Source organism: Dendrobates tinctorius, unplaced genomic scaffold (genome assembly GCF_039654945.1).
Source record: "Dendrobates tinctorius isolate UK_male_01 unplaced genomic scaffold, ASM3965494v1 ptg000043l, whole genome shotgun sequence".
NCBI lineage: Eukaryota > Metazoa > Chordata > Amphibia > Anura > Dendrobatidae > Dendrobates > Dendrobates tinctorius.
The window spans coordinates 30,456,397-30,475,022 of NW_027361711.1; the positions used below are offsets into that span (position 1 = coordinate 30,456,397).

An 18,626-nucleotide genomic window follows, 5' to 3' on the forward strand; every position below is an offset into this window, starting at 1 on the left:
GACAATATGATTCCTCCCTTACAGACACCAAATTTAATGGATAAGGACATATCTCATGCTAATTCAATTTGACAAAAAAGGAAATCTGACAGCATCTGAAAAATATTTATCTGAATTATTCACCTCTTCAATCCAACAACTGAACATTAATATTAATAAAAGGTTTGATAACCTGCAAATTTACTTTGAAGAAATGAATCAAAAAATAATTGCTACTGATAAGTGGATGCTGTTTCCTTAAAACAGAACTCTCTGGAAAAAGACTATACAACTCTTAAAGAAAAAATAAAATTTCTAAGAGCTAAATTTAATGATTAAGAAGATTGCAATAGGCGCAATAACTTAAAATTCAGAAGAATATCAGAAAGTGTCTCCCCTTCGGATCTTGTCCTGTATATTAAGGATCTACTCCACAAAACCCTCCCGTTTTCTAATAATTTGGACTTGAAAATTGACAGAGCCCACAGGCTCCAGAAACCCCAGTTCCTACCCAAAAACATCCAGAGAGAAGTCATCATATGACTCCACTTTTTCCATACTAAAGATTGTTTACTTGATTATCTCAGGAAATACAAGAATCTGCCTTCTCCACGTGAAACATGTATGCAGACTTTTCAAGGGAGACATTAAGAGCTAGGAAATCCTTTGTGGAACTCACTACAATTCTCAGACATAAGAACATCCAATATAAATGTGGTTTTCCTACAAAATTAATCGTTTTCATCAATAAAAAATCGCATGTGATTCAAGATCCAACAGAAGCCCAGAAATTTCTAAAGGAACATAACATTTCAGAGAAAGAAAAGAAACCTACAGCGGATGAAGATGAAGAGATGCAACCCTGGATTACAGAATTTAATGGGCTTCTAAGAAGATTATTATAGTATCTTTTGTTCATTATTGATGTCTTCTGACTTATCTTATAGGTTATTTTACAGGACTAATAACAACCAAGAGCATTTTTTGTATTTGGTGCCAATCTTTATTATTTCCAATTTATTTAGGTATGTGATGATTTTCTCCCAGAACTATGCACTTTAATATCCTCACATATAAATTTGGTTATCTTCTGTATGCACTGATCTGGTAACATGGGGTTTTCATGTACCCTTTATTGGTGGTATTAGGTTAACTGCTGCCCTTGGATGTGAGGCTATGCGCACACGCTGCAGTTATGGCTGCGGATCCGCTGCGGTTTTGGCCGCTGTGGATCTGCAGCAGTTCTGCAGACAGTGTACAGTAGCATGTAAATCTATGGGGTTTACAATCTGCTGTGCACATGCTGTGGATTTTTAACTGCGGAAAAGCTGCGGTTTTGAGTCCGCAGAAAGAAATGACATGTCAATTCTTTTCTGCGGATTCTGCTGCGGTTTACCATCTCCTCCATTGTAGAGGTGATAAACCGCAGGGGAAAACCGAAGGCCAATCCGCAGGTAAAACCGCAGGTCATTTTACCTGCGGTTCCGCAGATACATATCCACAGAACAATCCGCAGCGTGTGCACATAGCCTAAGGGTTACCTTTTCATAACCATTTGTGTATTTTAAATGTGTTTAAAACCTTTCTTTTTTGTGGTTTTGTGTGTACCCATGAAATAAAATCTGATATTTTGTATGGTGATCCCTGCATTTTTGTATGCCTCTTTGCTCTTGGTTGTTATTGGTTTAATTATAGGCATACTGCAGGTGGATCCCTGCATAATATTTATGATGGTGCCCTCTGTTTTTCCAATTTAAACTTATTTTATAGGACTCAAATGCACAGTTGGCTGAACTTTTTGCCCCTTTTTCTAAGATGATTTACATGGGAATTTTGTCTTGTTTGTTCCCAGACCGTGTTACCAGATCATCTGGGAAGAATTTGTGTATGGTTGTGTTTTGGTTATGTTTTTGTTGCATTATAGTGTTTTTATCCTTGTATTTGTTATTTAATGATACTTGTGGATCACCCTCGCACCCAGGGCAGCGGGGTACTCGGTACCGGGCCCGTTGGTTTCAATGGGAGATGTCACGGCAGCTGTGACCCGGTCCGTGGCCCTGGGCGTCCATTGTAAAAGGGGAAGATGTTGAATGTGTGGATGATGATTAAAGTTTATTAGTGAATGATTCGTGACGCCACCTGTGGTGTTCGGCAATGAAGATGTTAAGCCGACGCTGCATACAGATCCTCTGGGACTCCTCTCTATACAATGTAAAGGATGACTCTTCTACTCCACATCCTAACTGTAATGAAATCAACCAATTCCTCACTAATATTAGTCTTTCCCAACTCAATTTAGAAAAATTTAATCAGCTAAACTCTCCATTTACCACAGATTAAAAAAATTTAACAATCCATAAGTTAAAGGAAAAAAAGTCACCGGGCCCAGATGGGTTACCTCATTAATATTATAAAATATTTACAAAAAAAGAAAAACGGATGGCACTCACCGGTTGAAAACTTCTTTATTCCAATACTTTAAAACATCGGCATAGGGAGGATGGGAGCAGGAGTGGAAAGGACAACAGCTGTTTCGCGCTGCAGTAACGCTTCTACTGGTCACACAGGTGTTGTTCACACTCCTTGAAGTATGCTGCCACATCCTCCCTGCCCGCTCGTAAGCCATTTGTATCTGGAGCAACTTCTGACTCCATCAGCAAAGATATTTTGTCCACACAGTGCTGCAAAATGCAAAGTTTCAGGTACACCACACACGTGCTGGATATATAAAACAGTCCAAAATAGCTCCAACAAAGTGTTAATCCGCACAGCGGGGAAGCCCATTCATTGCACAAGTAATTGTGTAAGCTGGTACTGCAAACATGCGTACCACGGGAAGTGCTCCATAAACCGGGGTGCCACTCCAAAGGAATTAGCCACAATGGATACAAAAAAGAAAAACGGATGGCACTCACAGGTTAAAAACTTCTTTATTCCAATACTTTAAAACATCGGCATAGGGAGGATGGGAGCAGGAGTGGAAAGGACGACTGTCGTTTCGCACTGCAGTAGCGCTTATACTGGTCACACAGGTGAGTGGGACTAACCTCACCTCTTAACAGAGGGAGGTAGCTAAACCCCACCCCCGGTGCTTAAACACATGTGCAGCAGCTATCCATAACAATTAAAATGGATTTGAAAAACAAATAAAAACAAAACACAAATACAATAAAACAGGCTTATTACAAAAAAATAGACATGTCCAATCTTTCATTCAAACCTGCGGATTCTTGCGCTCGAGTGCGCATAATCCATATGGCCTCTCTTTTTAATAGAAGCTTATGCAGATCTCCTCCTTGTGCTGGAAGAGACACCCTTTCTAGGCCAGCAAAAGAAAGCACCTCTGGGTTTCCTCCATGAAATTCCCTAACACGTTTAATCAAACGTGGAACACCCTTACCTGTACCAATCGAGTTGTAATGCTCTCTAAACCTCACGTACAGGGGGCGAATGGTCTTGCCGATATAAAAAGACTTACAACGACATATAACCACATAAACCACATGGGTCATTTTACACGTGAGGTTTAGAGAGCATTACAACTTCTATTAAAAAGAGAGGCCATATGGATTATGCGCACTCGAGCACAAGAATCCGCTGGTTTGAATGAAAGATTGGACATGTCTATTTTTTTGTAATAAGCCGGTTTTATTGTATTTGTGTATTGTTTTCATTTGTTTTTCAAATCCATTTTAATTGTTATGGATAGCTGCTGCACATGTGTTTAAGCACCGGGGATGGGGTTTAGCTACGTCCCTCTGTTTAGAGGTGAGGTTAGTCCCACTCACCTGTGTGACCAGTAGAAGCGCTACTGCAGCGCGAAATGGCTGTCGTCCTTTCCACTCCTGCTCCCATCCTCCCTATGCCGATGTTTTAAAGTATTGGAATAAAGAAGTTTTTAACCGGTGAGTGCCATCCGTTTTCCTTTTTTTGTATCCATTGTGGCTAATTTCTTTGGAGTGGCACCTCGGTTTATGGAGCACTTCCTGCGGTACGCATGTTTGCAGTACCAGCTCACACAATTACTTGTGCAATGAATGGGCTTCCCCGCTGTGCGGATTAACACTGTGGGAGCGATTATAAAATATTTAGTCAACATCTCTCATCTCCATTAACTTCCATGTTCAACCATGCAGTCAAGAAGACTTATTTTCCCGAAGAATCTCTACAAGCCACTAGAGTGATTCAAAAACAATGCAGCAATCCCTCATCAGTTGAGCTATAGGCCTATCTCATTGCTAAATTCAGATATAAAAATCTATGCTAAAGCAATTGCCCAGAGACTGCTAAAAGTTCTCCAGGGACTTACACATTCAGACCAGGTTGACTTTGTTAAGGAAAGGCAGGCTTCAGATAGCAAATTCAAATTTCTTCTTGTTCTATCACCCATAGAGGAGTGAAGAGCCCCCTCAATTCTATTATAACTGGATGCCGAAAAGGCGTTTGAACGTATAAACTGGAACTACAAATTTGCCACCCTTGAAAAATTTGGGTTTAAAGGGCAAATTCTAAGAGCCATCTCTGCTTTATACTCCTTCTCATTGGCAAAAGTATCTGTTAACACTAATTTCTCTAATTACTTCTCCATAAGTAAGGGTACTCGGCAAGCGTGCCCATTATCCTCATTACGCTTTACCTTGAAAATGAAGCCTTTTGCTGAATCTATTAGGTCTAATCATTTAATAAGAGGTATTGTTGCAAATTCTAGACAGCATAAAATAGGACTCTTTGTGGATGATACACTAATTACACTTTCAGATCCTATAAATTCATTACAAGCAGTTTCCTCAGTGATTAAGTCCTTTTCCTTGGTTTCTTCTTAAATAAATATAAAGAAATCAAAAATACTGGGTTTTTCATAGATTCCAGCCTAAGGAAATTGCTGAAAAAGGAATTTTCTTACTCATGGGAGAAATTTTGCATTCCTTAATTGGGGATAAAAATTACTAATCAAATATTAGATGAAAATCTACGTAATATTCAGAAATCCATACAAGATGACCTTGACAGCTTTGATAAATCCAATATATCTTGGTTAGGCAGGATTATTCTTTTTAAGATGATGATCCTTCCTAAGCTCCAATATTAAGATCCAAGATTAATAAACTGCATAAACAATTATCCAATTTTATATGGCAATTTAAACCCATGAGGATCTCAAAACTTTCGCTGTTTAAACTTAAGAAAAATCGTGAAATCGGCCTACCTAATATTTATACCTACCATACTTCTAATATCATTCTTCAAAGTAGATACTGGTTCCTTGAATCCAGCAAACCTGGCTGGACAGAACTTGAGAAAGCGTCTAATAATAATTCCTGTTTATCATCATTGCTAATATACTATTTATTGGATCCATCTCTTCCTTTACCTAATCACTCTTTGATTAACTCTACTATCTCAGTATGGAAAACGCTATATAGTATCTTAAAAACTAATAAATGTAACATTAATCCCAACAAACTTCCTATCTCAATTTTTCATACAACACTACCAAATTTGCCATGTAAAAAATGGGAAAATGTGGAATTATAGACTGCTCTTCACTTATAACGGGGCCTAAATTAGACTTGATTATAAACTTTCAGTCATTAAAAACCTTTACAATCTTCCTGACGAAGAACTCTATAATTTTCTAGAGTTAAGGAAATATATTAGAAATAAATTCTCTTTACCTTTGACCCTTTCAAGAGAAATTGTTACTCTTTTAGAGTTTCCTATGAATGACTCAATTTTGAATATGAATAATATCTATTCAATTTTTAACTCTGATGTCTCATTTGAAAAACTGAATTATATGTGGAGATGGGAAAAAGATCTAAATAATAATTTCCTCCTAGATAAATGGGAAAAGTGGTGGAACAAGCATACAAATCTTCTATTAGCGCAAACCTACCTGAAAATTATTTAAAAATTTTGACTAGGTGGTTCTACACTCCCCCAAGACCTAAAAACGCATTTTCTGATCAATCCAATTTATCCTGGAGGAATAGTGTTCAAAGAGGTATTCTTCTTCACATATTCTGGGAATGCCCCAAACTTTCGATACTTAGGAAAGATGCGTCTTTACTATTAAATAAAATAAATGAGTCTCCAGTCAAAATTTCTCCCCAATTGGCTCTCCTTTTTCTGGAAGCTGAGGACCTCCCTCAAAAAATTAGACAAGATTCTTTACATATTTTTTCTGTCATAAAAGCTTGTATTGCATTAAAGTGGAAATTGATTGATATTCGCTCTATTTCTGACAATTGATATTATGTTCTCTCATAATTCTTTTGAAATGTCCTTAGCTTTAAGGAATAACTCTCAACCTAAATATAATTCCAAATGGTCTTAATTTTTTCTCCAAGCAAGAAAAACCTCTTTATGTGATGTCTTATTACTTTGCCAGAATACTTTTAATCTATACATTATTTTTGGTTGGTTTTGCACTTGGTATGTTAATTGTTGTGGTGCAACTATGTTAAGATGATCTTCATTTCCCTTCATTTTCCTTCTCTCTGCTTTCTCCCTAACCCCTTTCCTCTTTTCCTTTGTTTGGTTGTCTTCCTTTCCCTTCATTGCTTTCCTGACCCATAATCCCCTATACCAAGGGTCCCCAACCTGTAGCTTGGGAGCCACATGTGGCTTGCATTCCCATAAATTGTGGATTGGGGCTGTCTTCCAGCTTGGTGCATTAGCTCCAGGTCTAGCAAACAGGTATGAAGAGTACATCTCAAAATGGTGAATTTTTTGAGTAGCCCTGCACAGAAGAGCAGATCTGGATGCACATATACTGGTCTTAGGGGTTTAGAGATGTTTTAGGTATGGTACACTGGAGGATGGTACTACCTGTTCTTGAAGCTGGATGTGACAGTGTATTGGGAGTCCTTGATGGGAGAATACTGAATGGGGATATTGTGGGAACCTCTGGATCTCAGTGTACTGCTTTGGAGTGATTTCTGTGGAAAAGCTTTGGTTATCATTATACCTGTAATGGGGGCTTTGGTTGACACTACTTTGAAGGGGGTGGGAGCTGGATGTGGCTCGCGCCCCTCTCTCAGTGATGAATGTTGCTCACGACCCTCTCTCTAAGCTGAATGTGGCTCTCAAGGTCAGAAACGTTGGGGACCATTGCCCTATACTGTAAAAATCCCCTAATAAAAAGAATTTTGAGAAAGACATTTGAAAGCAGGAGAATGAGGTGAATATTCCTAAGAGAAAGAAATTATTGACTGAGAATGTGATGTCACATACCACTGTTGTGCAAGTTGAAAGAATAAAACTGTAACAACATCTAGAAAGAGACATTTGAAAGAGTACGATGAGGTGAATATCCCTAAGAGAAATAAATAAAAGTCGTGTTTTCTGCAAATATTAAGCTAAACTGTATAAGCCTGGTATTATTTTAGTAGTGGCTACGTCCTTTATTTAATGCAGTCTAATTGTCACTTTGGGGTGACAGACACCCTTTCAGTAAGTTTAAAATTCATTTTACCCAACAAATTAACATTTTTCTCGTGCATCAGGTGATTGACTGCCTGTTTTGATATATTGATAACCAGTTTCCCACTATCAGCTGAAGTGACTGGGGTTGTCTTGTCTAAAACTACAAAACTGCAGTCACTAACTGAAAGTGTAAGTGACTGCTGACTTGTGAAACATCACATCACACACTGCTTGCTGTGAGGATTCTCCAGTGTTAGCATTGGGAACGGCAGTCATGTGACTGCAAGTAAGTGATTTCTATACTTCCAGCCACAATACGACTATGCAAGTAAATTGAGTGATGCTGTACCCATCTAGTTGGATTGTGGCCGGGAGTATGTATATTGCATAAATGCTGTTCCCAATGCTGACACCGGAGAATCCTCACAGCAAGCAGTGCGTACGCTGGGAGGATTAACAGCTCTGTTACTGCAGATTTGTGGTTTTAGCCCAACAACCCCTTTAATGCTCCTTAAAGGATTTTTTCAAGCTGAAAAGTTACCCCCTATCTAAAGGTGGTTGGACCCCCAACGTTTCTGAAAACTGAAGCAGAGGTCAATAATCACTATTGCTCCATTCATTCTCAATGGTAGTGCCGTAGATTACTGAGCACAGCCCTCTGCTGAGCTTTGACGTTCCCATTAGAATGAATGGAGGAGTAGTGCGGATGCCCCTGCTCCATTCAGCTGAGGCTCTTCAGATCCCAGTTCACGGGATCGATAGGAAACACAGCGCTTGGAAACTCAGTGATTGGAAAATAATTCCCTATCCTGTGGATAGGGAATACCTTTCAAATTTAGGAGATCTGCTTTAAAGAGTATCTAAACTATTTGAATATTTTTTATGTTTTACACCCATTCTGAACAGATCGGTGGGTCACCCAGTTCAGAGGCCCCCACCAGTCGCTAAACAAAGACCTCCTAGAAAACCACAGCTCAGGAGACAGGAGAGCATGCGCACAGCATAGAATGGATCAAGTAAGTAGATATTCATAGTCCTGTTTCCTGAGCTGTGCACTTCTAAGAGGTTTTGGAGCAATAGGTGGGGGTCTCAGGTTCTAATTCATGATGCCTCTTCTCCACACTGAGACAACTTCGGACACACCAATCTGCTGAGAATTAATGGAGCAAAAACTTAAGATAGCTTATAAAAATTTAATTTTGCTTTTAATTGTCAAAAAAAGCTCCTGCCAAGCAGTACTGTGGTTCCTGTACGGTGCACAGTCTGATGATGTCTGGTAAGAAAAACTTCATGTATCTCCTTATCATTGTTAAGGGCATACTGGAAGTTGTAGGTTAATGCGATATAATTGTATTTGGGGCTGACATAACTCTACAATTGATTGCTGTACTAAACGTGGCAATGTATTCATGTAGTGATGGAAGTTCTGATGATGTATTACTATACTGTTGGTGGTTGTGGTGATGTATTACTGCAGTGGTTCTGGTGGTGTATTACTGTATTGATGATGGTTCTGGTGATTTACTTCATTGATGGCTGTTCTGGTGATGTATTACCATATTGACTTTGGTTCTGTGCGCACATACCCTATGGGTATGTTCAGATGGTCAGTAAACTTTGCAGGTTAGACGCTGCATACTTCTGCACAGTCCAACCAGCAGCATCCAGATATTACAGTATAGTGGATGGGATTTCAAGAAATCCCATGCACACAATGCATCCTGTTATGATTGAGTCACCGTAGGAGGCAAAAATAGAAATGCTAGCTAAGTCCAGAAAACCAGAGAAGTTGGCAGCTATCGGATTGCAGACCCCTGAACCTATCAACACAACTAGCAGTCGCCGTGGGGGGCTCCTACGAAGCCCTAGGCCCCTCGATCACAGCCGGAGGACTACATGTCATGATCTGACAGTTTTAAACTTGACAAAGTGAATTTTTTTTACTTTGTCAAGTGCAAAGTGTGACGTGATTGCCCCCGGTGGCCATTAGAATTATCACACGTGGTGTCTTTCATTCTAAGTTGCCCGGTGGTGGGGAGTGGAATCGCACCTTAGTGTTAGGTTTAATTGGTAATTATAAATCAGGTGTTAGGCTCTATAAATGAGTCTCAGGGTATGCAATCATTGTTGGTGATAGTTGTTCATTTGCAACCAACCTTGGTGGTGGAAGGAGCTGGAGAGATTGCTCAGCTCAATCTGAGTCCTGGTGTGGAAGGAGTCACAGAAGGGAGTTCTTTGCAGCGCTGACTGAACTTGGTGGCAGCTATTCAGGAGGAAGGCTGCAGTCGGTTGCTGGACTCTGTGCTGGAGCATTTGCACAGAGAGAGCTAAGTTTTCTATTTCCCCTGTTTGTGACTTTCCTTATGTGTGATCTAGTGCAGTGGTGGGATTAGTCTCCGCACTGACCCATTCCCTAGTGAGGGTTTAGGGTCAGGGTGAGCAAGGGCGTTAAGGTACGCGTGCGGCGACAGGTTCGGAGCCTGTATAGGGATTGTAAGGAGTGCAGGGACGCTGCCTCAGGGGAGCTCAGGAGGTCTCCATGTCCCTATTCCCTATTACAGGGCCCACCACTGTAATTGTTCCTGTGTTTCCCCTTATTGTTTAAATTCGCCAGCTGAAGGCAGGGTATCCAGTTTTACGTGTACTTTAAATTCGCCAGCTGGAGGCGGTGTATCCGGCTGCACGTCCCGGTATTATTTAAATTCGCCCTGCTGGAGGCGCTGTATCCAGGGTCACGTGTGTCCTAAATTTGCCCTGCTGGAGGCGCTGTGTCCAGTCACACGTTGACCGTTACACTACATAGCCTAAAGACAGAAAGAGAAACGTAAACTGCCCCAGAGCAGACCCCAAAGTAAAAGGCAGCCCCCCACATATAATGACGGTGAAGCAAGAAGAAAGAACAAAACACAGACAGAAAGATAGACTGAGCAAAGATGGGGCCCACGCTAGCTTAGATAGGAAAGGACAGGAAGGCTGCTGTCTGCAATCCGTGAAAAACCCTATGAAAATAAGAGCCAACCAACTGACAGTAAAAAAGGCCCTGAAGACGCTAGGCTTCAAAAAAGCTATGTCAGTACTCAGGAATATTCTGAAGACAGAGCAACAGGCAAAAGGAGATTCAGCTCACCCCAGCAGGGAATGGCAGAATCCAGAAAAGCAAGGAAAACAAAACACTAATGCAAAAAGGCAAAGCAGAAATCTTAGCTTTAGATGAGCAGGAATCAGACTGGTTTCCTAGAAGTCCACAGAGAAATCACCCGCAGGCCAGAAGGGCGTCGGCAGCCTTATATCCAGTCATTAACTCCACTCAGACAATCATCATCATCAGCCCCAGGTGTTTGACAATCAGGCTCACTACCTTTCTTCACCAGAAGAGGGAGTTCCTCGGGCCTCGGTAGTGAAGGGGAAAATGAACTCACAACAGTACCTCCCCCTTGAGGAGGGGTCACCGAACCCTCAACCACGCCACTAGGGCGATCACGGTGAGCCCGATGAAAGGCACGCACCAATCTTTTGGCATGAATATCAGAGGCAGAGACCCAGGAATTATCCTCCTGACCATAACCCTTCCACTTAACCAAATACTGGAGTCTCCGTCTAGCCAGACGGGAATCCAGCACTTTCTCTACCTCATATTCCATGTTACCTTCAACCAATACAGGGTCTGGAGGTGCAACCCCCGGAACAACAGGTTCAACAAACCTCTTCAACAAAGATTTATGGAACACATTATGGATTTTAAATGTGACAGGAAGAGCCAAACGAAAAGAGACCGGAATAATAATCTCAAAAATCTTGTAAGGTCCAATAAATCTAGGCTTAAACTTAGGAGAAGCCACCTTCATAGCAATATTTTTTGATGATAACCACACCATATCACCAACCTTAAATTGGGGACTGTTCCCCAATTTAAGGTTGGTGATATGGTCCTATGTCGGTTATGGTCCTATGTCGGTTGGAAAACCGCTGGGCCTTTTCCTGGGAGAGAGATAACTTATCCACCACTTGGTCCCAGATCTGGTGCATTCTCTCCACCATAGTGTCAACCCCTGGGCAGGCAGAGGGCTCCACCTGCCCTGAAGAAAATCGAGGATGAAACCCAAAGTTACAAAAAAAAGGTGACATCAAAGTGGCAGAACTAGCTCTATTATTTAAAGCAAATTCGGCCAAGGGCAAAAATGAAACCCAATCATCCTGATCAGCAGAAATAAAACATCTCAAATATGACTCCAAGGTCTGGTTTGTTCTCTCTGTCTGCCCATTGGTCTGAGGGTGAAAAGCAGAGGAGAAGGACAACTGAATTCCCAGCTTGGAACAGAAAGTTCTCCAAAATCTAGACACAAACTGGACTCCTCTGTCAGATACAATGTTCTCAGGAATCCCGTGCAAGCGAACCACCTGTTGTAAAAACAGGGGCACCAATTCAGAGGAAGACGGCAACTTAGGGAGTGGTACAATTTGAACCATCTTAGAGAACCTATCACAAATCACCCAAATAACAGTCATCCTTTGAGAGACAGGCATATCAGAGATGAAATCCATTGAAATATGGGTCCATGGCCTCTTGGGGACAGGCAAAGGCATCAACAACCCACTAGAGCGAGAACACGATTTAGACCGGGAGCACGTCCCACAGGACTGCACAAAATTCCTGACATCACGAGACAAGGAGGGCCACCAAAAAGACCGACTCACAAGATCTCTAGTACCAAAAATACCTGGATGACCAGCCAAAGCAGAGCAATGAACTTCAGACATCACTCTCTTCTTCCACTGGTCAGGAACATACAACCTTCCACTGGGACAACGCTCAGGTTTGTCCTCCTGGAACTCTTCCAGAGCACGTCTCAAATCGGGCGAGATGGCAGAAAGAACTACCCCTTCACCTAAGATGGTAGCAGGCTTGGTCACCACAGGAGAATCAGCAAAGAAGCTCCTAGAGAGGGCGTCAGCCTTGACATTCTTAGTTCCAGGAAGAAAAGAAACCACAAAATCAAAACGTGTAAAAAACAAGGCCCACCTAGCCTGTCTAGGGTTCAAGTGCTTAGCCGACTCTAGGTAAATCAAATTCTTGTGGTCAGTGAGGACCACGACTTGATGCTTAGCTCCCTCCAACCAATGTCTCCACTCCTCAAATGCCCATTTCATGGCTAACAGTTCCCGATTCCCCACATCATAGTTACGTTCAGATGGAGAGAACTTTCGGGAAAAGAAAGCACAGGGATTCATTTTAGATGTTACAGGATCCTTTCGGGACAAAACAGCTCCTGCACCAATCTCAGATGCATCCACCTCTACCTGGAACGGAAGCGAGACATCAGGTTGCCGCAAAACCGGGGCGGAGGTGAATCTTCGCTTCAGCTCCTGAAAGGAAGAAACAGCCTCCGGAGACCAATTTAACACATCAGCACCCTTCTTAGTCAAATCAGTCAATGGCTTGGCAATACTAGAAAATTTTGCTATAAATTTCCGATAAAAATTAGCAAAACCCAAAAACTTCTGGAGGGCCTTCAAAGAAGTGGGCTGAACCCAATCGTAAATGGCCTGTACCTTGGCCGGGTCCATTTCAATAGTTGACGGGGACAAAATAAATCCCAAAAAAGAAATCCTCTGTACTCCAAAAAGGCATTTAGATCCTTTGACATACAGGGAATTCTCCCTCAAGATCCGGAACACAGTCCGAATATGTTCCACATGAGAATCCCAATCCTTGGAGAAGATCAAAATATCATCCAGATAGATAATCAAAAATTTATCGACAAAATCTCGGAAAATATCGTTCATGAAGCACTGGAAGACAGAAGGGGCATTAGTGAGCCCAAAAGGCATCACCAGGTACTCAAAATGTCCCTCCGGAGTATTAAACGCCGTCTTCCATTCATCCCCATGCTTAATGCGAATAAGATTATACGCCCCCCTGAGGTCAAGCTTGGTAAACCAGCAAGCACCTTTAACTCTGGAGAATAGATCAGAAATCAGGGGTAACGGATACTGATATTTAACAGTAATTTTGTTGAGAGCACGATAATCAATACAAGGTCTTAATGATCCATCCTTTTTGGCTACAAAAAAAAAACGGCACCTAAGGGTGACGAGGATGGTCTAATATGACCCTTCTCCAACGCCTCCTTAATATAGGATCGCATAGCCTCGTGCTCGGGTACAGATAAATTGAAGAGCCGACCCTTGGGAAATTTACACGCCGGGCTCAGTTCAATAGCACAGTCATAACTCCTATGAGGAGGCAGAGACGCAGACTCATTCTCACTAAATACATCATAAAAGTCCGCCAAATAATCAGGAACATCGTGCGACTGAGGAGAGGTGGAAAACACCGGAGCCTCACTAAAGGCACACTGACAACCCCAACTCACCACAGACACAGATTTCCAATCCAAAACTGGATTACGAATTTGTAACCAGGGAAACCCCAGAACAATAGTATCATGCAGATTATGTAACACCAAAAACCTGCAATTTTCTTGATGGTCTGGGGCGACCCGCATTACCACCTGGGTCCAAAACTGAGGTTTATTTTTAGCCAAAGGAGTAGCATCAATCCCCCTCAAAGGGATAGGCGTCTGCAGAGGTGTCATCGGAAATCCACAACGTTTAGCAAAATCCAAGTCCATTAGGTTTAGAGCTGCTCCCGAATCCACAAAAGCCTTGGCGGAAAATGTGGACAGGGAGCAGATCAGAGTAATAGCCAGAAGAAACTTAGGTTGAACACCACCAACAGAAAACGTGTGTGCAAAGCGTTTCTCGCGTTTAGGACAGACAGAAATAATATGCGAGGCATCTCCACAGAAAAACCACAACTTATTACGCCTTCTGAACTCCTGACGCTGCTCTCTGGAAAAAACTCTATCACATTGCATAGGTTCAGACATCTGTTCAACAGGTGGCAACACCTCTCGTGCAGCTCTGCGTTCGCGTAAACGCCGATCAAACTGAATGGCTAAAGACATAGAATCGTCAAGACCAGAGGGAACAGGAGATCCCACCATAGTATCTTTTACGGCTTCTGACAACCCCTTCCGAAAGAGAGCAGCCAAGGCATTATCATTCCAGGTAGTAAGTACTGCCCACTTTCGGAATTTTTGACAGTACAATTCTGCAGAATCACGACCCTGGTTCAATGCCAGCAGGGTCTTTTCAGCCTGATCAATGGCATTAGGATCGTCATACAACAACCCCAAGGCCTGAAAAAATGCGTTCACATTAGTCAGAATAGGATCATCTGGTTTCAAAGAAAACGCCCAATCCTGGGGATCGCCACGCAGCAAAGAGATGACAATTTTAACCTGCTGCGCGGAGCTCCCTGACGAGTTAGGCATCAAGGCAAAAAATAATTTACAATTATTTTTGAAATTCAAAAATTTAGACCGATCCCCAAAAAATACATCAGGTGTAGGAATCTTTGGTTCAGCAGCATGTGAATGAGCAAGGTAGGCGGAAATTCCCCGCACTTCCGCAGCGAGCTGCTCCACACGATCAGACAATTGCTTTATCTCCATTGAGAGAAAAAAAAATTCCCCCTACGGCCTCAGAGATATAGAGGAAAAAATATACACTTTTTTTTTTTTTTTTTAACAATTCTTTCCTGCTATTGAGTACCCTAGAATCTGCGGTATGGCGGGTGATTCTGTTATGATTGAGTCACCGTAGGAGGCAAAAATAGAAATGCTAGCTAAGTCCAGAAAACCAGAGAAGTTGGCAGCTATCAGATTGCAGACCCCTGAACCTATCAACACAACTAGCAGTCGCCGTGGGGGGCTCCTACGAAGCCCTAGGCCCCTCGATCACAGCCGGAGGACTACATAGCCTAAAGACAGAAAGGGAAACCTAAACTGCCCCAGAGCAGACCCCAAAGTAAAAGGCAGCCCCCCACATATAATGACGGTGAAGCAAGAAGAAAGAACAAAACACAGACAGAAAGATAGACTGAGCAAAGATGGGGCCCACGCTAGCTTAGATAGGAAAGGACAGGAAGGCTGCTGTCTGCAATCTGTGAAAAACCCTATGAAAATAAGAGCCAACAAACTGACAGTAAAAAAGGCCCTGAAGACGCTAGGCTTCAAAAAAGCTATGTCAGTACTCAGGAATATTCTGAAGACAGAGCAACAGGCAAAAGGAGATTCAGCTCACCCCAGCAGGGAATGGCAGAATCCAGAAAAGCAAGAAAAACAAAACACTAATGCAAAAAGGCAAAGCAGAAATCTTAGCTATAGATGAGCAGGAATCAGACTGGTTTCCTAGAAGTCCACAGAGAAATCACCCGCAGGCCAGAAGGGCGTCAGCAGCCTTATATCCAGTCATTAACTCCACTCAGACAATCATCATCATCAGCCCCAGGTGTTTGACAATCAGGCTCACTACCTTTCTTCACCAGAAGAGGGAGTTCCTCGGGCCTCGGTAGTGAAGGGGAAAATGAACTCACAACAGCATCCAGAGATGCCCGAGGAGATGGACATGCGAAGACTGCAGCATGTCCGTCTCCAAAATTTTCACCTATGCAATGTATCGGACGGGGTGAATCTGCACAGGTCAGTCAACACATGTGGATTAACCTGCATTCAATTGCCAGCAGCGCTTTGGATGCAGGGAACATGCGCTGCATCAAAAAGAGCTACCAGTTCCGGATTGTCTGCACATACCCTAAAGGGCCTGTTACACATAGCGATATTGCTAGCAATATCGCTGTAACGTCACTGGTTTTGTGACGTAGCAGCGATATTGCTAGCGATATCGCTATGTGTGATACTTACCTCCGACCAGCTCCCCCGCTGATTATCGCTGATCGCGCGAGAACGTCCTGAACCATTTCTCACCGGGCGCTTCCTGTGGCGCCGACGAGCGACGCGTGGACGCGGGAGGGAGGACGTCAGGATCGCCTCGTCTGACAGGTAAGTAGCGACCCCCGACCGCTGCTATGTCGCTGGTGAGATCTGCCTGTTTGGCAGCTTACTAGCGACCACTTAGCAATGCACCAGCGATCCATATCGTTGTTGGGATCGCTGGTACCCTTAGTCTGACTGATCAGTAGGGGGCGTGACCACTTAAAGTGCATAGGGCAGCATGAATGCCAAATACGGCCATGATCATAGTAGGAGGGCTTCTTTGAAAAAACTAAAAGTTCTGTGAAAGCCAGAATTCTTGATGGTTGGTAGGTGATAAAATACTGATTTCATGCAATAAAATGCAATCTATTTAAAAATCATACAATGTGATTTTCTGGTTTTTATTTTTAGATTCTGTCCTCTCACAGATGAAGTGTACCTACGATAAAAATTACAAACCACATTATTCTTTGTAGGTGGGAAAACTTGCAAAATCGGTAGTGCATCAATTACTTATTTTCCTCACTGGAGAGCCAGTGCTACTGGAAATTATTTAGCACAGCATTCAACAGTACAAAAGTTCTTGTCATGATGACAGCTGTCTGAAAAATATATCCACGCATCTTGGCTCAGTCAAATTGTACATCATAGGGAACCATTTTTATATATACTTGTAAAATAAGACACTAATCGTAAAATTGTTATAATTAGATTAGACTACTATTTTAAATTACTTGACCTCCTATTAATGGCTAGCTAATGATGTCAGTTCTGTGCTATGTATTTTAAGAGGTTAAGTCAGTTCTCCTGACTTTCTTGTTTTAGCAAATGAATGTATTCCTCATGGCATAGCAATTCTGGGGTACCTCTTCTTAGAACTCTGTGTTGTGCCAGTTCTCTGTAATGGTGGTTTTACAAGGGCAGACTTCATAACATAACAAGTAACAGCGCTCTTTTAAGGCCCTTTCACATGGACCAATGCAGTTTTGTCAAAGGAGTGTGACTCTACACAGTCAGAAAATATAAGCACCGATCGGACACTGTTAGAGCATGTAGGTACACATCCTCGAAATGGTAACACCCAGCTGTCAATTTATTCAGAATATTCTCATAGGAATTGCACAGAAACGGCACAGCACAGAGTTCTAAGATAAGATGCTTCTGACATTTTGTTTCAAGGGGAATATATTTACTAAAACTGGCATCAAGAGTCTCAGCACCATGAGTGGTTGTGTTCCTCAATTAAAACACATTTAGAATTATCTTGCACTCAAACCAACCTATCACAACATCCATCTATTAACACTTCATTCTTCAGTGACCTAACCCTTCCAGTAGCTAAAACTACGTGCTCAAGTGTGATATTAGTAAGAATTAGAATTTATTATTTATTGATCTTGAAATGCAAAGTTTAAATAAACTTTCAGTTTTCATCTGTACTGTTCAAAATGTCTCAATTTGGAATCTAGTTGTTAGCTTCTTCACAAAAAAAAATTCCCTTTAACCAGAGAAATATCTAGGCATTCCTTCCTTAAGTGCTAATGTGTAGTTTCGTACCATTCTTTGCGATCAAAAACTTAATTGGTAAATTTAATTTCAACACTCTTTTCATCAATTAATCATAGTCAAATAGAAGAAACTTTGTAATATATCTTATCATGGAAACATCCTTTTTCCTTCATTTGTAAGGCATTTCTCTGAACTTATCATTCACTTTGAAAAATAGCTAAATTCTGTGCTGCTGAAAACAAGACTGAGTGCCTATTCAGTGAGGCATCACATTACAGCTGCCTATCAAAGCTTGCAAATATCCTTTTCACAGAGAAAGAGAGTTGGGACTGAAGTTCCACCTGTTAGAAGCAGCAATCCTAAGTCAATATCAACTCATAGTAACATAGTATCATAGTTAGGCCGAAAAAAGACATTAGTCCATCCAGTTCAGCCTATAAAATTCTGTCAGAATAAATCCCCAGATCTACGTCCTTCTAAAGAATCTAACAATAACTGTAAGATACAATATTGTTACACTCCAGGAAGACATCCATGCCTTTCTTGAACCCTTCGACTGAGTTCGCCATCACCACCTCCTCAAGCAGGGAATTCCAGATTCTCACTGCCCTAACAGTAAAGAATCCTCTTCTATGTTTGTGGAAAAACCTTTTCTCCTCCCGACGCAGAGAATGCCCCCTTGTGACCGTCACTTTCCTTGGTATAAACAGATCCTCGAAGAGATATTTGTATTGTCCCCTTATATACTTATACATGGTTATCAGATCGCCCCTCATTCGTCTTTTTTCTAGACTAAATAATCCTAGTTTTGTTAATCTCTCTGGGTATTGTAGTTCCCCCATCCCCTTTATTAATTTTGTTGCACTCCTT

At 41.8% G+C, this 18,626-nt stretch overlaps 1 protein-coding gene across 1 annotated transcript in view; it reads left to right on the plus strand.

The window, feature by feature from the left end:
• The window catches only part of PPP2R2B (protein phosphatase 2 regulatory subunit Bbeta), a 564,935-nt gene that overhangs the window by 35,291 nt on the left and 511,018 nt on the right, over positions 1–18,626 (plus strand). The window lies entirely within an intron of this gene.